Source organism: Desmodus rotundus, chromosome 3 (genome assembly GCF_022682495.2).
Source record: "Desmodus rotundus isolate HL8 chromosome 3, HLdesRot8A.1, whole genome shotgun sequence".
Classification (NCBI taxonomy): Eukaryota; Metazoa; Chordata; class Mammalia; order Chiroptera; family Phyllostomidae; genus Desmodus; species Desmodus rotundus.
The window spans coordinates 150,849,899-150,875,167 of record NC_071389.1 but is presented as its reverse complement, the minus strand read 5'-3'; the positions used below and the strand labels follow the sequence as shown (position 1 = coordinate 150,875,167).

The 25,269-nt window shown below is 38.9% G+C and overlaps 1 long non-coding RNA gene across 4 annotated transcripts in view; it reads left to right on the top strand.

Annotated features, from left to right (window-relative positions):
- LOC123478191 (uncharacterized) overlaps nt 1-22,773 on the top strand; it is an 82,608-nt gene extending 59,835 nt beyond the window's left edge. For 2 of the 4 annotated variants that reach the window (XR_006653338.2, XR_006653337.2), the window contains one exon: nt 810-1,537. This is a non-coding gene — a long non-coding RNA (uncharacterized lncRNA). Of the gene's footprint in view, nt 1-809; nt 1,538-12,815; nt 12,976-18,285 lie in introns of those variants that run through there. The other 2 variants (XR_008426547.1, XR_008426546.1) reach the window with 2 other exon arrangements.
- Nucleotides 22,774-25,269: the final 2,496 nt, after the last annotated feature.

Genomic DNA, 25,269 nt, shown 5'->3' with positions numbered 1-25,269 from the left:
CCACCCCCAACACATCTCATCCTTTCTTTAGACTGAGACTACAAATATCAGTTTTCTCCACCTGGGATGCCTTTCCCTCTCATCAGTCCTGACCTTCCATTGCTTCCAAACCCTGCCCCATTCTCTCTCTATAAGAGTGTATGCTGCTCTCTCTGCATTGCCTCTATATTCCCAATCATTCCAATTCCCCTAGCAGCAATGCAAAGAACTTTATTCAGCTGGCCTCAAGACCTGCCCTTGCCTCACTGTCTCCAAATATGAAGTCCAGTTTAAGAAAAGGCTTGAGGAGCATACAGGGAACCAGCAGCACAGTGTAGAGAGATGTGTAATAGCATGGAATTCAAGAACCCCAGGGTTCTAGAGTGGGTTTATAACTTGTGGCAATTTATAACCTCTCTGGCTTTTCAGTTTAATTATTTGGACAAGAAAAATTATGAGACTGATCTATAAGTAGAACCTAATCAACAAAACAAACAAGCAAGCAAAATATAACCAGAGACATTGAAATTAAGAACAAACTAATAGTAACCAGGGGGGAAGTGGGAGGGGATAATGGGGGGAAAGGGAGAAGGGTTGTCAGGAACGTGTATAAAATACACATAGACAAAGCCAAAGGGGGTTAGGATCAAGGGTGGGAAGTAGGGATAACTGGGGTGAGGGGAATGGTGGGGAGGAAATGGAGACATCTGTACTTGAACAACAATAAAAAGCTTTAAAAAATTAAAAAAAGAAAAATTAAACCAGGGCATCTCTAAGAATTCTTCAAACTTGAAAAATGTTATGAATTTGTGTTTTTCTCTCTTTCTCAGTCTTCTCCAGTATCATGGACAGAACTCTATAAGTGGGGAAATCACAGAATAGAAAAGGAATGAATTAAAAGACATAATTGGAACTCAGAGAGGAAGGACCATGTGAAGACACAGGGAGAAGATGGCCATCTACAAGCCAAGGAGAGGGGCCTCAGAAGAAACCAAGCATGCTAACACCTTGATCTTAGACTTCTAGCCTCCAGAACTGTGAGAAATAAATTTCCATTTGAGAGGTGGGGGGAGAGAGGGAGAAGGAGAGAAAGAGGTACAAAATTGATAGGAAAAAAAGCTATTCTAATGTGTAGGTGGTGCTGGTGGTAATGATTGGTAATTTGTAGTGAATAGGAGAGTAGGAGAGGATGGGGAAAGGGTCCTGCACCTCTTACCCTCTTACAATCTTACAAAAATTGCTGTGATATGTTTTAGAGGGTAGGGAAGTGGCTGTGGCATATGCCTTACAGCCTCTGCACAGTGGCCTGATATCCTAGACATATGCTATTCTACTGTAAAAAGCCTGGCCCACTCTCATTAAAGTCACTCTCATTAAAGAAACTACATTAAGTTCTGACTCATTTCTTTCTTCGAAATTCTCAAATCCTATGTGAGTAAAAAGAAGACTATTTCTATCTGGAACCAAAAAAAGTCTTTATTTTTAAATGGAACTCAAGTTTCTTCTATGATATATTGGTTGTTATGCTTCATAACAATCCTTGTGAAATAAAAGGCCATAAAACCCAGAAATTTATAAGGTTATGTGGCTCTGTGTGTGTGTGTGTGTGTGAGAGAGAGAGAGAGAGAGAGCCATTTATGTGATTATTACTGTGGATTAGAAGAGCTTTAAAGAAATGTCATGCTGACCATGCCACTTACCCTAAGCAGGAACAGACTCATATTAGTTTAAACAACTGGATTACTTAGATTTTTTAAAAAGAGGAGTCCCTGAAGAGCTAGAGGAGAGATAGGTAGGGAAGGCTAATATTTATTAAATACTTAACCTATGCTAGGTATTGTAAAATACTCTTTATATATCATATTTTCCTAAATATAAGGTGAAGTTTTATCTTCTCCAAATAATTCCTCAATAAGAGAAAATTGCTTTATGTTTGAATCCTTACAAGGTCTCATATTATAGAATATGTTCTCAATTACTTGATTTTTTAAAAAATAGGTTATTTTTGGAGAAGACATATTAGCCAGCAAAAACAGCAAAGCGACTAACAAACAACCCCCACTCCCAAACAAAAAAACCCAAACAGTGCTGGTTTGGATTGCTTATAGAGACTATTTGATAGAATTTTTTATTTTAACTAAAAACTAAAGCCACTTCAGTTTCTGGAAACATGATAGGCTAGGTTATTTGAATCAACTTTCCTGTTGCATAAATATACAACTAAGATGCTGTACAAAATATTTAAAATATCTTAAAAGCACCAAAGATCTGGCAAGACAGTAAGGGAATAATGGGCCAAATCTAATGAAAGTGAAAGCTCAAAGTAGTAAGTGGAACAGAGAGGTCCCTTAGACCAGAAAGTATTTGCTGATCAAGGTAAGCTTGAACTCTGGGTTTGATGGATGTTCTCAGAAGTCAAAACTCAGAGCTGGCTCAAAGTGGGGAGTCTAATAAAAGACCCTCCTTATATTAAACTGAAGGCTCAAAGGGTTACACCTTCAGGATACAGGTGAAACAGAGGTACACCTAGCCTTTCTGCCACCTCCTCCTAGTCCTCTGCCACCCTCAAGGACTACAAGAGATTTTCCTTGGTGCTGAGCAGAGCAGGAGGAAAAATTATAAGCCAGGTTGATTCGCAGCCCAAATTTACATTACCTGGGTAATCAGGGAAAACCTCAAACCTTGAATTTAGTTTAAAATTATTCCAGACAAATATTTTAAAATTTTTTAAAGTATATTTTATTGATTATGCTATTACAGTTGTCCCAATTTTTTTCTCCCCTTTATTCCCTTCTGCCCTGCAGCTCCCTCCCACCTTAGTTCACGTTCATGGATCATACATATAAGTTCTTTGGCTTTTCAGTTTCCTATACTATTTTTAATCTCCCCCTGTCTATTTTGTACCTATCACTTATGCTCTTCCCCTCCCCAATGATAACCCTCCATGTGATCTCCATTTCTGTGATTTTTGTTCTCGTTCTAGTTGTTTGCTTAGTTTGTTTTTGTTTTTTGTTTTAGGTTCAGTTGTTGATAGTTGTGAGTTATTTTGTCATTTTACTGTTCATATTTTTGATCATCTTCTTTTTCTTAGAAAAGTCCCTTTAATGTTTCATACAATAAGGGCTTGGCAATGATGAACTCCTTTAACTTGACATTATCTGGGAAGCATCTTATCTGCCCTTCCATTCTGAATGATAGCTTTGCTGGATAGAACAATCTTGGATGTAGGTCCTTGCCTTTCATGACTTCAAATACTTCTTTCTATCCCCTTTTTGCCTGCAAGGTTTCTTTGGAGAGATCAGCTGATAGCCTTATGGGAATGCCTTTGTAAGTAACTGTCTCCTTTCTCTTGCTGCTTTTAAGATTCACTCCTAATCTTTCATCTTGAGTAATGTAATTATGATGTACCTTGGTGTGTGCTTCCTTGGGTCCAACTTCTTTGGGACTCTCTGAGCTTCCTGGACTTCCTGGAAGTCCATTTCTTTTGCCAGATTGGGGAGGTTCTCCTTCATTATTTTTTCAAATAAGTTTTCTGTTTCTAGGTCTTCCTCTTCTCCTTCTGGCATCCCTATGATTCGGATGTTGGAATATTTGAAGTTGTCCTGGAGGTTCCTAAGCCTCTCCTCATATTTTTCTTCATTCTTGTTTCTTTCTAAAATTCTTGTTTCTTCATTCTGTTCTGGTTGAATGTTTATTTCTTCCTTCTGCTCCAAATCATTAACTTGAGTCCCGGTTTCCTTCCCTTCACTGTTGATTCCCTGTACATTTTCCTTTATTTCCCTTTGCATAGCCTTCACTTCTTCCTCTATTTTGCCATCTTACTCAACCATTTCTGTGAGCATCCTGATTACCAATGTTTTGAACTCTGCATCTGATATGGTGGCTATCTCTTTATCATTTAGTTCTATTTTTGGAGCTTTGATCTGTTCTTTCATTTAGGCCATATTTCTTTGTCTCTGCCCACCTGTTAAGTCATAAGGGGCGGAGCCACCCATGTGGCTGTGTTGTGGTGCTGTATGTGGAGGAGGGGTCCAAGAGGGAACGATGCTGCTTGCTGGGCTCTCACTGTCTTTCAGTCACTTCCTCTGCTACCCACAAGCAAATTGGGCCCTTCTGGCACTGATTCCTGGGTGGGTGGGTTTGTGTTTGTTCTAGGACCCTGTGGGTCTCTCCAATGAACCCTCCTGTGAGGCTGGGAGTTTCTCTCACCCCTGCTACCTGCACAGGTTTTTACAGCCAGAGATTTTGAGGCTTTCGTTGCCTGCATTGGAACCCTGGGCTGTGTGGTCTGTCTTGCTTTCTAGTTGTTCCTCCTGGATTAGCTGCACGCAAATGTGGGACTGCCCAGTCCTCTAGCTGCCACCTTGCCTCATGTCCTCTCTGCCTGGGCTGCCCATCTCTGCCCTTCCTACCAGTCTGAATGAATGTTTCTTCTTTAACTCCTTGGTTGCCAGACTTCCATACAGTTTGATTTTTCTGGCAGTTCTGGTTATATATTGTTTTTCAATTTGTTGTTGTCCTTTTGGTTGTGCAAGGAGGCAAAGGATATCTACCTACTCCTCCATCTTGGCCAGAAGTCCAGACAAGTATTTTTCTAGGTATCTGGCAAAGACAAATACAAATTCTCCCTCATTGAAGGCACCTTCATCCTAAGCTTTAAAAATCCTCACAAGTAATTTCTTTTTGTCCTCACCCAAGGACATGCTTATTGATTTTAGAGAGGGGGAAGGGAGGAAGAGAGAGAGGAAGAGAAACACCAATTGGTTGCCTCCTAACTGGTGACCAAACTCGCAACCTGGACATGTGCCCTGACCAGGAATAGAACCCATGAACTTTTGGTTTATGGGATGATGCTCTCACCAAGTCCTGGCCAAGGCCACTAGTAATTCTTTCTTTATTTTTATTTTTATTTTATTTTCAGAGAGTGGAAGGGAGGGAGAAAGAGAGGGAGAGAAGCATCGATATGTGAGAGTTACATTGACCTGTCACCCCCAACTGGGGACCTGGCCTCCCACCCAGGCATGAGCCCTGACCAGGAATTGAGCTGGTGGCCCTTTGGTCTACAGGGCAACACTCAATCTACTGAGCCACATCAGCCAGGGCCACAAGTAATCCTTTAAATGTAATGAATAAGCAAGCACACAGAGAGAGAAGGTACCATAAATGAGAATCAGCAAAAACAATAGACAGCAGAAACAGATTCACAATGACTTTGGACATTGATATTATCAGGCATATATTATAAAACAAGTTTGCAAATAGTTGTAGGGGAAAAGAAAATATGAAAAATGACCTAGTGGATTTGAAACAGAATCAAATAGAATGGATCTAAGAGCAGATTGGATACAGTTGAAGAGGAAATTAATAAACTAGAAGGAAAGTCAGAAGAATTATGAAATGCAGCAGAGAGACAAAAATATGAAAATATGCATGAGGCTTAGGAGATTTGGAAGACATATCAAGAAGACCTACTACACATTAAAGTTCCAAAACAAAAGGAGAGAAAGGATAGTGGAGAGACAGTATTTAAAGAGGTAATGATACAATTTTCTAAAACCAATTAAAGTCACTGGGAAGCCCAGTAAATCCTAAGCAAGATAAATAAAAATAAATCCACATCTAACATGTGCTAATGAAATGGTAGAACATGAAAAATGAAGAGATAAAGAAAATAAGGAGCCAGGTTAAAAGATCTGCTTCAGATCACAAATAAGTAATGATATGGAACTTGTCCTCCCACTACAAACAACCAGGAAATATATATATGAAAACCTGTTTTGAGACATTGGGATAAGAAGCAATGCACACCATGATCTCTGAGAGAGAGGAAACAAACAAGGTGAACCCTCTGGTCAGCCTGGATTCCAACCTGGAGGCAATTTTCAAACAGCAGCAGCAGAGAGAGGGGGCATCAAGCAGAATACGGTGGTCATTCTATGTTAAGGAGATAGAAATTGGAGTTCAGGGAAGCTGAGGCAGCTAGACTGGTAGGTTAGAATAGTTGAGATGAGGTAACTATACAGAAAAGGAGCTCTAGAAATCTGTGTACAGTCTCCTGAAAGCTTAGGCTGAATACTAATCTGTGCATGGGTAAGGTGAAATTCCATGTTTCTGAACAAAGAATGACAGATAAGTGTAAGTTGAACAATTCCTAGAGTTTACGCAGGGCTGGGAAACACTCAAATTCCATCCATGCAAAGTAGATATGCCATTGAACAACATCTAGGTAATCAGTCAGGACTTCAGAAGGGTGATACCTTTGTATGAAGGTTAAACAAGCCCAGACTCATCCCTAAAAAAACCTTTAAAAACAAGCCTCAAAAAGATAAAGCTTGTCTTCAAGTAACTTAATGTTTGTCAAAACTAACTTCAACACTTTTTAAAAAGAGTAAACAGAATCCAAATACTCAGCAGTGTAACATTCAAAATATCAGGATTCAATAAAAAATCACTACACACACACAAAAAGCAGCAAATTTTGATCCATAAACAAAAAGAAAATCAGTGAATAGAAACAGATCTAAAAAAAGACAAAGATGATGTAATTAGTAGACAAAGACCTTAAAACAGTGATTAGACTATGCACAAAGATTTAATGGAAGACATGAACATAAAGAAGGCAAAAGTAGAGATATTTTAAAAAATGGAATTTCTCTAAATGAAAATAGAATATCATTAAGTCTAGCTTCATAAATTCATAAATTTTACTGGATGGACTTCAAAGCAGACTAGACACTACAGAAGAAGAGATCAGTGAGCTTAAAAACATGGAAAACATACAAAGAAAGACACACAGAAAAAAAATCTGAAAGGCAAAAAGAAAGACCCTCAGTGACCAAAAGGCAATATCAAGTACTTTAACATCCATGTAATGACACTGACAAAAAATATTTGAAGATATAATGGCCAATTTCCCCCTACTTTGATAAAAACTATAAACCTACAGATTCAAGAAGCTCAGTAAATCTCAAGCTGGCTAACAGAAAGACAATTACATCAAGGCCCATCCAAATCAAACTGATAAAAATTTAAAAGCAGTCAGAGAGGCAGATTAAAATAAGGAAAAGACATTCAAACTAAGGAAACAAAAAAAGATAAAAATTACTAAAGATGTTTTGCCAGAAACAATGTAAGCCAGGAGACATTAGAAGAACATTTTGAAAATGTTAAAGTATGTGGCAACATAGAATTCTATATCCAGTGAAAATGTTTTTCAAAGTGAAGATGTAATAAAGACTTTTTTTTTCCCTCCAGACAAACAGAAGCTGAGTGAATTCTGAGTGTTAAAGGAAGTTTGTCAGACTGAAGAAAAATGATGGTGGATAGAAACTTAGATTTAAAAGAGTTCCAGAAATCATAAATATGTGGGTAAATAATAAAAGAATTTTTCTTGTCTTAAAAATTTCTTTAAAAGATACCTGGCTGTTTAAACAAAAATAATAACAATGTATTGTTGGGCTTATAACACACATAGAACTAAAATGCATGACAACAATAGCACTAAGTTAATGGAAGTAAACACTTGGAAAGTTCTTACATTATATATGAAATGGTACAATATTCTTTGAATATAAACTTTGATAGTTAAAGATGCATATTGTAAACCCTTGAGCAACCAATAAAATAATAACATGGAAAAGCACAGTTATTAAGCCAGTAAGGAAGATAAAAATGGAATCCTAAAACTTAATTAATTTAAAAAAGGAAAGAGGAAACAAAGAATAGATGGAAAGAATAGACTTAACTTCAATTATATTCATAATTACATAAACCATAAATGGCTAAAATATTCTAAGTAAATGTAGTAATTGTCAGTAATAATTTAAAAAATCATGACCAAACAATATGTCATCTACATTTTAAATATAGAGATACAGATAGATGGAAAGTAAAACAACCCTGGCTGCTGTGGCTCAGTGGGTTGAGTGCTAGCCTGTGAACCTGAGGCTCACTAGTTCAATTCCCACTCAGAGCACATGCCTGGGTTGCAGGCCAGGTCCCCAGCTGGGGGCGTGCAAGAGGCAACTGATTGATGTCTCTCTCACACATTAATGATTCTCTCCCTCTCTTCCCCTCTCTCTAAAAATAAATGAATAAATTCTTTAAAAAAAAAGAAAGTAAAACAGTGAGCAAAGATGTGGTATACCAACACAAATCACAAGAAGACTGGAAATACTATATTAATCTCAAAGTAGACTTCAGTATATGGAATAGTACCAGAGATGAAGAGGGATATTTCATGATAATAAAAGGTTCAGATCATCAAAAGACCATAATAATAATAAATAAGTATTCAGTAGTTGGCAAATTACAGAGCATCAAAATATATGAAGCACCCTGACTGGTGTAGCTCAGTGCATTGAGTGCAGGCCTGTGAACCAAAGAGTCACCAGTTTGATCCCTGGTCAGGGCGCATCCTTGGTTTGTGGGGGATCCCCAGTTGGGGGTGTGAGAGAGGCAACCGATTGATCCCTTGCACGTTGATGTGTCTCTCCCTCTCTTTCTTCCTCCCTTCCCCCTCTCTAAAAAACAAATAAATACAATCTTTTATATATATATATATGAAACAAAACTACCATAACTGTAAAAAGAAATAGACACATCTACAATTATAATTGGCGATGTTAACTATTGTCTCTCAAGAACTAATAGAACAAATGGTCAGAATATTAGTAAGGATATAAAAGGCTTGAATAACATTACTAACCAATTTGACCTAGTTTTCCTTCATAGAATATTACCCCCAGTGACTGCAGAATGTATATTATTTTCATGTACACATGGATTTTTACCAAGAAAGACCATTTATTGGGCTATAAAACAAGCCTTACTAAATTTAAGAGGATTGAAATCATACAGACTACACTCTCTGACCACTACAGTCATTACCAAAGAATTAGATTAAAAACCAAACAGAAAATACATCCAGAAAATCCCCATTATTTCAAGATTTGGTAAATATTATATTCCCCCACAATTATATTCTTGACTTAAACGATTTTCATCATATCTTACCCTCTAGATTTTATCTTTGTACATGATGATCACTATTCTCATAAATTAGCCCCTCATCTCTTCCTTAAGCCATCCTTAATTTTGTCTTAGGGAGAAAAATCTAGGAGTGGGTTCTTTTCCTATGTGTGACCATGCCATTGTTTTGTACAAACATCTGAAGTCACATCTGAAAGGAGGGACTTGATGAAAAAAAGGTGAACGTATAAGCCAAAGACACATATGCATAACCTGTAGACACAGACAACAGTGTGGTGATGGCTTGAGGGAAAGGTGCGGCAGCAAGTACCAAGTAGAGGTGGGCAAAGCAGAGGGGAAATGGGGACATCTATAATGGAGTAAACAATAAAAATAAAGTTTAAAAAAAGAAAGCAAGGAAAATATCTTGAAGAAAGATAAAATATCAGGTAAAGGAACTAGTGACATTTAGGAAAAATATCACCTCTGAACATTGCTCCATAATCATTCTAGTATTCTTGTGTTCCCAGTGCCAAAGTGCAGACCCCTGCCCTTTAATAACAGAGATGGATATAGAAGAAATATCATCACTGTCTTTCAGATCTCTCAGTCTAGGGTCTAGTTTGAGAAAGCTTGCTCTGTCTCTCTGTCTTTCTCTCTCTCTCTCACACACACACACAAACAGCAACAACAAAAGACTCAAGAACAGTAGTGTGCTAAATAAAGTTGTGTTTCAAAAGTGACAAAGCAGCATAATGAAACTATATGCGTAACTGCTGAGCAGTCACAGGGCAATAGATTTGTCACTATTGGGTTGAGTTAACAAGGAAAATCTTCCTGCAAACATGGAGTTTTACATGGAATTTAGACAAACCAAAGGTTAACTCATTGCTGTGCAATTCATTAGCTAGATAATATTGGGCAAAATGCCTAATCTTCTAAATAGCAGTTAACTCCTTTGTAAAATGCAGATAAAATAGCACCTGCCATAGATTTTTAAAATGTTAACAGATGATATGTGCCAATACTTTAGCACAATGCCTGACATCATAAATATCCAAAAAATTTTAACTATTATTATTTTTATAAGGAGAGAAGTTTAAGTTACTGGAGAGGAGAAAGGCATTTTTGAAACAAAGGCCTGAGGCTTTGCATGAGTATGTCATGTAAGAAAGAGAGGAAGCAGAGAACTTGAACCAGAGAAGAGATTCCATTTAGAAAGCCATTAGATGGAGGGGGAAGAGGTTGAGTGAGAGGGAGGGGGATGCAGCACAAGAGGTGAGTTAAGGCCAAACTGAGGAGCTTTGATTTGATATGATGAAAACAGTAGCGATTGCATAACATGGGAACCCCATGCAAACAACTTTTATGTATGGTTGGTTTCTTATCAGTGACTACTTATTTTAAAGAAGCGAAGGCCTAGAGACAGGAAAGCTGGCTAGGGATCTGTTGAAATGATCTAGCCATAACCAATTTGATTCTAGATCATTTTTAGGACTATACCAATGGTAAGAAGATATGCCAGATTCAGTTGCTGGGCCACATCTGGCCAGATCCATGTCTTGCCCTGCCTTCTGGCTGAAATTCGTGTTGCTGGGAGGTCCAGGGTATTGATTACAGCTGAACAAAGTACCTCGTGTAGCCTCTGGGCACACACAGAGTGGCCTCATCTCACACCTATGCTATCCATTTTTTGTCCTGCAGCTTGGGGTTGTCATTGATGCTTAAGAAGGTTCTGCACAGCAGTATGCATACAAGACCCAGAAGTGCAGGATAGTTAACACCTCAAGGACAAAACTTGAATAATGGGAGATAGCAGTGAAATCATTCCCCGTTCTTCCCCTACACAGATAGCTGGGGATGCAGTTGTTTCACATGGCCCCTCTGAAAATATCCTTTCATGTGAAGCAACCACCTTTTCCAGAAGCAATGACCAGTTATGTAATACATTCCTCTTTCTTTTTTCCTGCTTTGTTCTTCCTTATCCTCCACTCTTGCTTCCCAGGATTGCATTCTTCAATAAAGTGTTAGCATATATATCTGCTCTGGGATCTGATTTCTAGAGTCAAGAAATCAGAATTGAGAAGATGAGAATCTGAGAGATAATAAGGTAGAAGAATGAGAAGGTCTTTGGTAATGGCTTGACTATTCTTGTATATGCCAAAAATTAGGGCAAATTTAAAAGTTAGCTGCAAGTTTGTGGACCTGGGGACCCGGGGAGGGAAGTGAGTAAAGGTTCCCTTCCTGCAGTGAGGAAATGGGGGAATGAGAGTCCATTCTAGTGCTCCTTAAGACGTTAGGGTGGGGGCTTATGGCGTCTGTATCATAAATAGATGATTTGAAAGTCTCGGGTTTTCTGGGCCACAGTCCTCACCCTGTGTCCTCTAATCACTATTTTGATATGCATACATTTTCAGTGGGGTTGGGTAAAGCTGGGTTTGGCTTTTAATCCAGTTTAGGACATAAAGTTTAATAAAGAGAAATGCAGTCATGATGACAGACTTATGAAGTCATCTTCCCTGTCTCCAGTGTAATATATAGTTTAACAACTTAAAAACCCAATGAATACACTCGTTTCTGCCCCACACAGGGTTGCACTGCACTCAACACAGGGTTTTCCTTAAAACCATCATTGAAAGACTCACTTTTCTGCAGACACACCAGTATCATTTAAATTTTTTTAGTTTTTATTTATTTGTTTTTAGACAGAGGGGAAGGGACGGAAAAGGAGAGGGAGAGAAACATCAATGTGTGGTTGCCTCTCAAGCTCCTACTGGGGACCTGGCCTGCAACCCAGGCATGTGCCCTGACTGGGAATCAAACTGGCCACCCTTTGGTTTGCAGGCTGGTGCTCAGTCCACTGAGCCACACCAGCCAGGGCATCAGTACCATTTTTAAAAAGAAAAGAAGAGAGCTCACTGAAGCAACAAAGTTGTTTGTCAAAACCAGGCTACACTGGGGAAGGAGGAAGAGAACTATACTCAAAAGACCATCCTCAATAGGCCAGGCCTTTTATGTGTTTTATTTTATCAACACTTTAAAACAATCCAAATGGTAGATAGTATTTATTTTCATTTTGCAAATATGGAAATCAAGGTTCAAAGATATTGATAGTGGTGTTGGGATTTGAACTCAGGCCTGACTCGTAGCTCATGATCTTTCATCTTACATGCTAAGTCTAAGCAGCCATCAGAGAAATTTGCATTTGGGGATGGGGTGTATTTATTTATTTTTTTTTTCACCAGTGCAGGAGTATTTTTTTTGCACCATTTGGCAGGTGTTATGGATATAGCCTGTGTTCGTGAAACAAAGACGCTGACCTGGAATAAAAGGGGTCTGCATATATTGGCAACTGGTAAAACACCTTCATAGAGATTCTAACTGTGTGTGTGGTGGTTTACAATTTCTAAACATTTTCCATCCACTGAGCCCCTTTGATCTTCATACCAGACTCTCTGAAGGAAGCAGTCAACACCCATTTTACATTTAAGAAAACTGAGGGGGAGCCAAAAAAGGATCAATATTTACTAAGGAAATGATTTCTCAAACACACACACACACTCTGTCTACTAGGGGCCTCTCATGGGGCTGTGCATTTTCTCACATATCACCTTTGTGAAACATCATAATTTTACCCATTTTATAGATAAAGAAATGTTTGAACAAAAAGATATTGCATTTAGCACTGTTTTCTAACAAGCTCAAATAATTGGCATCTCGGTCATCTTGGTGGGTGGACATGGTAAAGACTGCCCTAAAGGCTACCAGAGAAGGGGATTGTTCTGCTCAGGAAATGTTTTCTCTGTCCAATTCAATCCCTGCTTCTGTAGCTCCATTCTATTTCCTTGTGGTTTTTATTTCCTCAGAAAGAATGAAGAATAGTTGCCGGTGGTCCTACAAATAATAAGTCTTCAGAGATTTGAAGCTCATTACATGTTGAAGAGGGTTAACTCCCAGTACCCATCATTTCATGTTAGAGTGGACTTAACTCCTAAGTGTTCCTCAGCAGAGGCTCAGAGCCATGACGTAAGTGAGTCCACTCTTTTTCATTCTCTGAACCCTGAAGACATATTTCAACGGGGTTAAATAGCCTTGCAAAAAGCTACTGTCCTGCCCATCCACGGTGAGTGGGGATTTGGATAGACAGAGAGGATAGAAGGCTTGTGACCTAGTTTTCGCCATCTTTTACAGCACTCTTTCCTGCCTTTCATCTCCTAGGCTTCCTCACCAGACTTAGGACTCTCCTCCATTCTCTCCACAGATATCAGGTCACTCCTATTTCACCACCCGTTCCTGCTGCTTCTTGCAAAACACACACACAGGAATCTCACACATTTTAATCCTTTACTCCCTGGCTTGATTTCTCTCTATTTAGTTTCTTCACATTTTTTTAGCACTTTCCCCTGAAGTTCAGTAAAGTGCCTCCTGTTCTGTCCTTGTATCTCTGTACCTTGGTCCCTGTGTCATGAGTGCCATCCCATCTCCCCCATGGGACTGATCTCTCCCTGTGGAAGGGGACTTTATCTGCTGCCTCTGGATTTGCCCTCTACTCCCTGGATGTAAGGTAGTCAACTCAGAAGTGATTGACCTATACATCATTTGATGATTCTCCAAGTCAGTGAATTATTTCTTAAATTCATATTTAAAGTCTTGCTCTAAATTTTGGATATGAATCCAGCATTTGTTAAGGACAATTTTTTTGCCCTGGCCTGTGTGGCTCAGTTGGTTGGGCGTTGTCCTGCAAAATAAAAGGATGCCAGTTTGATTCCTAGTCAGGACACATGTCTGGGTTATGGGCCCAGTCCCCAGATGGGGCATGTGAGAGAGGCAACCGATTGATGATTCTGTCTCATATTGGTGTTTCTCTCGCTCTCTTTCTCCCTCCCTCCTCCTCTCTGTAAAAATAAATAAATAAAATCTTTTTTTTTTAAAGAACGAATTTTTCATGCTTATGTCATTAGCTCAGGGTGACAGGGGAACTGTGAGAGAGGAAAAAAATGATTCTGGGGATGAAAACAATTTCTTAAGCCAATTAACTAAGACAGTTCACATGTTTATTATGTGTAAACTACTGAGTGATTAATTTAGGGAGTTTTATAGACAGTTTAATACTCTATCAGATGAAGGAATAAGCCAGTTTATATAAAAGGAGAAAGACCCCTGAGACATATCTACATCTGATATTGAATATGGCAAATGAAAGATTAAACATTAGAAAAATATCCATAAGTTATATAGTTTAGGATGTACATACAAATAGTCAGCTCTTACGAATTGGTGTGCAAGCTGTCCTTGGGAAATTTAAAATCATAACTTGATTGTTCCTTGCCTGTCAGCATGCATCTTGGCTGCCCTACCTCAGTCATCCCAGAATTGGCCTTGCACACCCTTTCCAATGAATGCTTATGTAAATCATATTTGCAAAGGTATAACTCCTTGGGCAAAACCAAATTTAAAGATTAGTCTGCTAATCTCTAATATTTCATGGTCAACTTCATTTTATTAGCACAGCTGATCAAGAGTTGCCTGAGATAAAACCAAGACTATTGAGTGCCTAGAATAGGTATGGCAGGGATGGCAAGGTAAGGTCAGTTCAAAGCCACAAAAGAACTATCATGTTACTTGAAATGGATGTAGCCCGATTCACCAGCCCCAAGTCTCCTCTGCCTACTGCCTGAAATGCCCATTCTGACCCACACCAATTTCTCTGACCTGTAGCTGGTTTAGTTTTGCTTATTTCACCTTGCCTCTTCTCTGTTCTCTGGACCTCGGCCTTTTCAGGATGGCTATCTATATATACCTAGAAAAAAGCTCTTCCCCCTTCTTTGTTCCTCTCTTTTGGTCACTAAATGCATATGTATAATGCTAAAAGTACCTTCTGGAGTTGTCAACTCTGTCATACAATTGGTGGTTTTAGGGGGGAGGGGAGTGCTTTTCTGAAAGGGCCACTTGATTTAAGTAGCCCAACAGATCAGTTTGCTCTCTCTGTTTGCCTTTGCCCCCATTAGTTTGTCTCTCTGGAATCTTTTATTTATTCAAGGAATACCTATTAGGTATTTACTGTGTGCCAAGAATTATATTATATTGTGGTTCAATAGTGACACAATATTTCAGTTTCTCTCTAATTACCAGATATTTTAAAAGCCTAATGAAGAAAGTGATATTAAGAAAACAGCTGTAAGAGGAAATTGATTTTTCCCCCTTATTCCTGGAGGTTTTATTTGGGGGGAAGGTGGTAGTGAGAAAGCCAATATTGCTGGTCAGAGATTTCTTCCTCACCCTGCCCTGGATAGTGGGGGTTGGTCCCCCCCATACCTCCTCACCTTTATTTTCTTTCCCCAGCCCCCCCCAAGAAGTAGCCTGTCACTGTAATTAAGTAGTCTGTAATCAACGAAGTCCTATTAAGAAATAATGAGGCCAGTAATGCAGTGGGTGCTATTGATGGGGGATTAGTGAAACTCATGTGGTTTCCTACAACTCCCCCACTTTCTGAGGAAGTGGGGGTGGAGAAACTGTTGACTCAACAGTCTTAGCATTAATCCCTGCACTCCCCCACCCCATTCCTGAATAAAACTCCTTACTGAAGTTGGACATGGCTACCACTGTGTGTGTGAGCACTGTGCTGGCAGGGTCATATCACAACCATCTCTGTATTCCCAGTCTTGCACCTTACAAGTGCCCAGTAAATATTCCATGAATTCCTGGAGAGAATGATCTGGAAGCACAAATGGAGCATAGCACCCAAGTGCCCTGCCTTCTTGTTTCAGACTTTCTCAAACAGATTGTGGTTCCATTAGCATCTGGGTAAATATCACTGACTGAAGAAACTCTTGGTACTAAGGACTCCAAGCTCTTTCTATACTGCTCCCATGTTTAAACCTGCTTTTATTATAATTATCTATATATGAGGGCATATGTTCTTGGAGGACAGTGACCATTTCACAGTTTTATGTTCCACAGAGCGTATATAAAGCACTCATGCTTTTCTTGCAGCAGCATGTGGAAAAAATGCCATTCCAGGAAGTCAGTGAAGATCCCAAGAATAACCCTTTCTGTTAATTTTACTGAGCCCACTGAAACAATGAAAGACTAAACAATTGAAGAGTAAACAATCTAGAGGTTCGTGAAATGTTTCGTGTGATCTTCTATGTGAAGGGAGCTTGCTCTGTCTTAAGATGTAGTTCATCCACTTGCCGAAAGTGAACTGCACAGAGTCTAAAGAGGAATGTGGAGTCAGGAGAAAGATTTCTCAAAGCACCTTTCAGCCCAAGGCTCCCAGAAGCTTGTATCACTTGAACTTGTAGTTTTTTGTTTTTGTTTTTAAGAGCTGGGAGGACCAATCAGGCAACTGAAACATAGAAGTTTATATAATTCTTTTCTCTACTTTCACAACACCACCTCCAAGTTGTACATCCTCTTCTTAAACAAAGAAAGACTTTATAACTTCTTTCAAGGTAGAAAGTTCTTCTGAAGAAGGAGTCAATATAGGGTGGTGGCTAAAGGCACAAGTTTCAAGTCACATAGGTCTGGGTTTTATTCCAGAAGCATTTCAATTCACTCTCCTACTTACTAGGGTAAGTTACTTAATCTTATCTCTGAACCTGTGGTAAGAATACCTACCAAAAAGGTTTGTGAGAATTAAAAGAGAAGAATGTTAAGCACCTCCTAACACTGAGCCTGTCTGATGGTGAATGCTGAAAAATGATAGTTAAGAAGAACAGAGCTAAATCTAGCTCCAGTCCCTCCTCTTCTAGCATGTGTTACGTGGTTTTGCCTGGACTTATGTGAGCTTTGTGATTGCTCTCTGTGTCTTGGTTTGTGTTTTGTTTCTCCACTTAGAATGTAAGTGCCTCTGGGAGCTGGTATTCTTTATTATTCTTTGATGTCACTGAATTCCATAGAAGGTTTTAGGGCAAGCTCCCTGCCCACGTATCAAATAATTATTATTGGCCCATTTGCCATTTCTAATTTATGAAATGTATTATTTGATCTTCTTTATCAGAGGAACTTGCTCTGTGTTAAGATATAGTTCATCTACTTTCTTTAACTGCATCCAGTGGAGCCCCAAAAGCCTTATATGTTTTTAAGAAAAAAGATCAAGAACATAGGTGCACACTGCAGATAGTAGGGAAGGAAAGGAAGCCTGTAAAGTAGAATAGGGCTGAATGAGAAAACTGGGCCTGTTAAACTTGGCTGAACCCACACATTGAATAGAACCATCTCTTCCAGGGCTGCAGGCGTGAGCTTTGCAAGTTTGAAAACACAACTCCTGGCCTGAAACCACAGCTGCAGGGTCACCTGGTACTGGGGATAATTTCCATAATCACCTTCCTTTCCCCAAACTTGAGAGTTCCCTTTTCCTTTCTTTCTTCTTCTGATGAAGATATAATTCTGGCTAGAGTTGATTATGTCGCATTCATTGTCTTTTTTGCCATTATCTGTGTGTGATACCTATTTCTGTAATCATTTGCCACAAATGTTTTGTCTTGGTCCAGCTTGTTCCTGTTACTCTGAATCCTTGGGCTTGGTCATCTCCTCACTCTATCATTTGGTGAAGGATAGAATGAAACAAACCCCTCCTGGTATCCATTCCTCCTAGAGAAACCCTTCATTCTAGATCAGACCCTTCAGAGAACACCTTCCCACACTGCAGCAGAATTCTCCTATCAGTGTCTCCTATTCTGGTTATCAGTGTCATAGCTTGCTACCAGAAGTGTAGACAATTGAGACAACAAAGAACCTTCCCTAAAATGGCAAAAGGCCTTGAGAGTCTTTGGTTTAAAGGATGTGGAACTTAATCCCTGAGAATTTATGAGGTGTAAATACCTCTCCCAATCATAGTCCTCCTTGCCCCATGATGTCAGCATTTTACACAATAAAGAATATTTAACAATACTTCTCACCTTCAACTAGCAACATATTGGCTAGTTTTATGACATGTCTCCCAAGGGTAGGTTGGTGTGTACAGTAGAAAGCTTTTTTTAATCAGGATATGGGAATGAGGGAAATGGAGCCAGAAAATGTTATAGGACAATGAGAGAAGAAAGGGAGAAACACCCCGTTTACTACTGACCTGCTATAAACAGGCTATAAGACCCCCAAATAGAGGTTTTTATAATACAAGTCATGAGTATTAAAACATAAAGTCCCTTGCTTTCCCATAGGGATATTCCTAAACTTACCAAACAAAGGAGAAAACCATAACATATGTTGTAGTGGAGAGTTTTTCAGAAGTTTAACCTAATCTCTCCAATATTATTTTATTTGCCTAATTAATGTGTTGCTTTGTAAATTGTTCTTAGGTTGCTTTTTTTTGCATATCTTTTGCCTTCACAGGTGAACTCCTCCTGGGCAGGACCTGACTCTAAAGCAATTTTTTAATCCCCCCAGAGGTGCCCATGTCAAGGCCCATGTCAGAAGCCAAGAGCGATGATTAACTAACCACAGTTGAAGCTCAGAAAACATAGCAATCAACACCCGGCATCTGAGGACTTTGCTCTGGACTAAGATATAATCCAGCCAACAACTCTTGCCTTCTTTTCATAAGGCAAGTGTTATCTGAAGGAGTCTGTGTGCTATTTTAAGGAGAAAGGACAGATGGAGCTGTAGAACTCAGGTACCACTTTGCTTTATATCTGAGCCTGTGAGAGGGGAAAGGAAAGGAACTCCTCTGAGATGGCTGAACAAGGAGTAGAGAAAGAGCTTTAAGATTCGTAGTGAAAGGGCAAATAAAGTGCTTCCCAGACAAGGTGAAGCTAAAGGAGTTCATCGCCACCAAGCCATTATTATTACAGGAAATGTTTAAGGGACTTATTTAAGAAAAAGAAGATGAAAACAATGAACATTAAAGTGGCAACAAAATCACAACTATCAACATCTGAATCTAAAAAAAAAACTAAGCAAACAGTCAGAACAGGAACAGAATCATAGATATGGAGATCATTTGGAGGGTTATTTGCTGGGAGGGGGAAGGAGGGAGTGGGGAAAAGATGCAGGGATTAAGAAGCATAATTGGTAAGAACAAAATAGACAGGGGGATGTTAAGAATAGTATGGGACATGGAGAAGCCATAGAACTTACATGCATGACCCTGGACATGAACTAAGGGGGGGATGCTGAAGGGAAGGGGGGTATTGGGTGGAGGGGGGCCAAGGAAGAAAAATGGGACAACTGTAATAGCATAATCAATAAGATATAATTTTAAAAAGTTTTTACATGTTAAGAAAAAAAGATTCATAGTGGAAAGAGGCTTACTGGAGCCTTCCTTAGAGGAATGCAACTATCTTTCTTTTAGCCTTTTCCTATTCCTTGCCATTCCCACCTGTAATTCTGTCTTGGCAAGAACCTCACACTGAATGTTCTCAAAGTACTTTGTAGACTTTAATTAGTCTGTGGGAAGTAAAGCAAAACTCAACCTTCCTTCTTCCCAAAAAGATGATGGCAGTGGGCATGGAGGAGAGGTAAGGAGAAGATGGCATCCAGAACAGTTGTGCAGCCTACGAGGGCCATGCAGGACAGGAGGAACCTCTGAGTCCCAAGTCTTGGTAAAAATTCCTTAGTCCTCCAGATTCCTAAACAGGTAGTGGGATCATCCTACTAACCTACTTTGCTAGGGTGTTGTTGATGAATGCTTATAAATCCTAGATGATAGGTTTGGAAGATTGTTAAGGAAAACATGTCATTAAGTCCCTACTCACCCCTTCCTCGACAAATAGCCCTGGAGGGAAGTGGGTGTTAACCAGAACTGGAGGGCCACCACTTCAGTGGGATAAACTGAGATTCAACAACTAGAGGAATTTTCCAAGAGTGAGGGAAATCAAGGGCATGTGTTGGGGGTGATAGGTGGTTGTGGATGGGAAGGCCTAAAATAGGTAACATACTGTCAGATAGTCCAGAAAAGATCATCAAGAAATCATTGTGAATGGTTGTTTTCCTACAGTTCAGGACACAACTTTGTTAGCAGTTTCTTTTCCTGCCTTTCTAAGATCAGAAAACCTCTTCAAGGCCTATCACAAGAGAATAGGGTATTCAAAAATTAGGAACATGGTTTGAATCTGGGATTGATCTAAAAGAAGTAGCTAACAGTTTGAGCTCTGAAGTCAGAGATGTAGGTGTGAATTCTTCTTTGCTACTTCCATCTATGTGAACTTGATTAAGTTACTTAACTTCTCTAAGCCTTGACTTCCTCATCTACAAAATGGGCCCCAAAATAGTGTTTAGTTCAAAGACGTGTTGTGAGTTAAATACAACAATTCAGGTGAAGCCTTAGCACAGAGCCTGGCAGATAGTAACCACTTGATTCAGTTTGGCTGCCATCATTTCCTCACTCTTCTCTGTAGAAGTTATCCACTTTGGAGTTTACACATGGTCATTTCTTTGGTTATTTCCTGATCTTCTCCCTGGTCTCATGGCTATATTCTCCTACCCTTAATGAGAAGTCAGGGAACACTGCTACTAAATTCTTTTTCGTGTTCGTTAGGACAAATCAGAATTAGGAAGGTCAGCCCACAGTCGTAAAAAAGATTACATAGATTAACACAGCTCTATGCACTAGATATGTTCTCATAAAGGCTGTTAAGTGGCCATTTTTATGTTGGATAATTCTTAGATGACTTTCTTTATGATTCTAAAGTAATATTCTCATAGAAACAAGAATCACAGTTAAGGGACGAGGAACTAATATTTGAACGTGAGACACTTTTCATATCCAAGTCTAATTGAATCCTCCCAGTCACCCAGTAAATAGGTCCTTGTTATTCCCATTTTATGGATTAAATAACTGAAACTCAGAGAGGTTAATGATTCATTCAATGTAACTCTTCTAGGAATGGTGAAGCCTAAATGTGAATGTAGTTATGGATCCCAAACCTGTCCATTTTCTACTACATCCCACTCAAAGGTATATTCTGCTTTTTATCAGTGGTCAGTTTGTATGCATTTAAATTTTATACTGTAATTCCAGAAGAACTTGACCAATCAATTCATAATGCCTTTAGCATTAATTTATTTTAAAATATTTCCCTCCATGCCTTGGCTGGTGTGGCTCAGTGGATTGAGTGCCAGCCTGTGAACCAAAGGGTCACTTGGGTTCAATTCCCAGTCAGTGTACATTGCCTGGGTTGTGGGCCAGGTCCCAAATGGGGAGTGTGCAGGTATGCAGGCGGTGACCACACGTTGATTTTTCTCTCCCTCTCTTTCCCTCTCCCTGTCTAAAAATAAATAGATAAAATATTTAAAAATACATAAATCAAATAAAAATTATCCACATTTTCTTACATTAATATGGTGTGTCAAAAGCAGAATGTTGCTACATAATAAAAATAACATACTATATGATGTCATTTACATAAAACTCTAGAAAATGCAAGCTATTCCATAGGGACAAAGTCTGGTCAATGGTTGCCTGGGCATGGCTGAGGGCGGGAGGGGGAGATGGCAAAGAGGCAGGAAAGAACTTCTGGGGGTGATGGATATATTTATTTTCTTGACTGTAATACTGTTTTTGTTTTTTACAAATATACACTTATGTCAAAATGTATGAATTTTAAAAAGCCTGACTATATTAATAATCTACACACAGAAGAAGTAATGCTGCATTAAAAGTAAAACAGAGTACCAAGTTTTCTAAATCTCATTGTATGTAAACATGTACTGCCATCTGCACACCGCAGTGAGGCTGCTCCGTGAGGCTGTGAGCTGCCCAGGGACAAAGGCTGTGTCTTACAGGTCTTTAAGCCCCAGCTTCCAGTGCAGTACCTGGGACATACATTCTCAAAAAATGGTCAGTGGAAGCAGGTGTTTCTTTGGGAATTTACACTAATTCCATAAAATTCAAATGATGAAGCAGCTTGCTAAAAACTCATCAGATTACCTGAACTGGAAGAGTCAGGCCAAGAACTCTTTGCAGATGTCTGAGTTCTTAGTTGTCCCAGTTTTGCATTTAACCATAAACATGGGGTGGCGGGGATCACACTGATCTGCTAACTGAAGTTGTTCTGGTATCAACCAGCTTTGCAAAAGTCCATGTCTACTAGGAAGAAAGAGATTCTGAGATAACTGAGGACTGGTAAGAACACCTATGAGACCAGCAAGCATTTAAGCTGCAGATTGTAACTGTGGGCTTACAATCGCAATCTCATTAATATTATACAGATGGGAAAGTACATGTAATAGCATTTTGCCACATCTCCACATTTCCTTTACACCCTCAGCAGATAAGCTTCCCTTCTACTCCTTCCTCCCAACTAATGCTAACTTTCACAACTTTCCCCCACCCTCCCTGGCCCCTAAACTTTAGCATAACCACATAGCCTTTCTTCCAAGTGTCTTATATTAATTAGAGGAATATATGACCTACTACTTTTAGATCAACCTCTCCACTTCTGTTCTCACTCCTCCTCCTTCCTCTTTCACCTGTCCTTGACCCATGTTCTCATTTTTCTCACCCAAAATAAACCTTTCTGTGAATCTCTTTACCCTCTTAAAACTTTCCAATTCCCTTTCGCTCTTCAACCCATCATCTTTCCAAAGCCTCTTTCTTTTGCCTTCCCTATCTCAGTTTATGGAGTCACTATCCATGCAGTCTCTCAAGCTAAAAACTTTGCAATTATCCTCAATTCTCTCTACCAGGTGACTTTCATTCTTTAGGCAACTTCCACATTGCCACTACCACCACCACAAGAATTATCTTTCTAAAATATGAATATGATTGGGTCACTCCTCTGCTCAAACTTTGGCTCTGCATTGCTGATGGAATAAAGGCCAAGCACTTGGATGTGGCATTAATTTCCCTTCAGTCCAACTCCCCATCCTCACGCTAGGCTGCTGCCACATTGAGCCTCCCATTATTCCATGCTCTTGGTGAGGCCACAAGCTTCTTTCTTATGGAAAATTCTTACTTGTCTTTCAATACTGCCTAAATAATCACCACTCTGAGAAGACCACATGATGCATCCCCCTCCACAGAGTTAGATGCTCCCTCCTCTGGGTGCCCATAGCATTTTGTTTATATTTCTATTTTAACATTTATAATGCTGTTTTAAAGCAACAATTGACATCTTGTTAGTAGAGGCCAATAAACACTTGTCAAGTGACTGTCCCAGTAGCAGTTTTCTACTGGGCCATCCTAGGCAATGAATGTGAAGTTAACAACACTTTTTCAAATGCGCGAGAAAAAATGCATTAAGTAAATATGCTACAGTTACAGGGTAATATACCCCAAAGACAAATGCAAATGATATTTGCGCATTTCCTATTATTTGGATTAACTGATTGATGTTTTAGATTAAATGATATTTTGAGTGAACTCTGCCTATACCTCTTTTGTGTAATATTGATCAAGGTGAGTATATAAATGCTTGTCTCAGAATATGCACACCGTTGTATCTCTGATCCAGGATAAATAATCAAGAGTTAGGTATAAGTATTGCCTCATTCTGGTATAGCAGATTTTTACAAAGATTTTTTTAATTTATTTTTAGAGAGGGAGGAGGGAGGAAGAAAGAAAAGGAGAGAAACATTGACGTGTGAGAGAAATATCCATTGGTTGCCTGTCACACGCCCCCAACCCGGACCAGGCCCGCAACCCAAATACGTACCCTGACCAGGAATCAAACCCAAAACCTTTTCCTATGCTAGAATGCTCAGACAACTGAGATATGCTCATCAGGGCTGGAATAACAGATTTGGGTGCTCTCTCTTGGCCTATTGTCGGTCATACTTAACAGAATTTGGTAAGGATTTATAAATAGTTTTCCCTGGCTTAAAGATTTATTTTAAATGAGTACTGTTTTCACCAAAAGCATAGCAACAAAGACAAAATAGACAAATGGGACCATGTCAAACTTCAAAAATTCTGCACAGCAAAAGAAACAATAAACAAATTGAAAAGATCTGTTGGAAGAAAATGTTTGCAAACCAAATACCTAATAATGGGTTAATATTCAGGACACATATAAAGAACACCACAACTCAATGACAACAACAACAAAAAAACTCCTAAACAATACATTAAAAAATGAGCACGGGATTTTGATAGACATTTCTTCAAAGAAGATATACATATGGCAAACAACTATACGGAAAAATCTAAACATCATAATCATTAGGAAAATGCAAATCAAAACCACAACAAGCTGTTACCTCCCTCCTTGAAGAATGGCCATTATCAAAAAACAAACAAACAGCTAACAGTACTAGTGAGGATACAAAGAAATTGGAAACTTTGTACCCTGTTGATGGAAATGTAAAATGGTACTGCCACTTTGCATAGTATACCTCCAAACAGTATGACGATTCCTCAGAAAATTAGAAAATAGAACTGCCATAGGACAGTTACCATTTCTGGGTATTTATCCAACAGAATTAAAAACAAGGTCTTGGAGAGAAATTTGCACACCCATTTTATTGCAGCATTATTCATAACAACCAAAATATGGAAACCATCTAAATGTTCGTCAAAAGATGAATGGATAAAAATAGTAGTATAGCCCAGCTGGTGTGGCTCAGTAGATTGAGTGCCAGTCTATGAACTGAAAGGTCACTGGTTTGATTCCCAGTCAGGGCACATGCCTGGGTTGCAGGTCAAGTCCCCAGTTAGGGGTGTGCTGTTTCTCTCCCTCTCTTTCTCCCTCCCTTACCCTCTCTCTGAAAATAAATAAAATATTTTTAAAAAAATAGTAGCATATATACACATACAATGGAATATTATTCAGCCTGAAAAAAAGAAAATCTTGTCATATGCTGCAACATGGATGAAGCTTGAAGACATTATGCTAAGTTAAGTAAGTCACAAAAAGGCAAAACCTGCATAATTTCACTTTTATGAGGCATCTAAATTAGTAGAATGATGGTTGCCAGAAGTTGAGGGAAAGAGGACAAGAAGAATTTTTCAATAGGTATAAAGTTTCAGTTTTACAAGAAGAAAAAGTTCTAGAGATCTGTTGCACAACTACTGTACTGTACACTTAAGGTTAAGATGGTATATTTTATACGTCTTTGACCACACACACACAAAGAATTAATAGAATTCTGGATGATAGGATATACATATCTTCAACTTTAGAAAATAAAGTTAAATTTTTTTCCAAAGAGATTATGCCAATTACACTCTCACTAACCGTGTACAAGAATTTTGCTCCTCACCCTCACCAATATTTTGTATTTTCATGCTTTAAATTTTTTGCCAATCTGATAGATTGTTTTAATTTGTATTTTATTAATTACTGGGGAGCCTATGCATCTTTTCCCATGTTTATTCGCTATTTAAATTTCCACTTAAGTGAATGACCTATTCATGTCTTTTGCCCATTTTTTGATGGA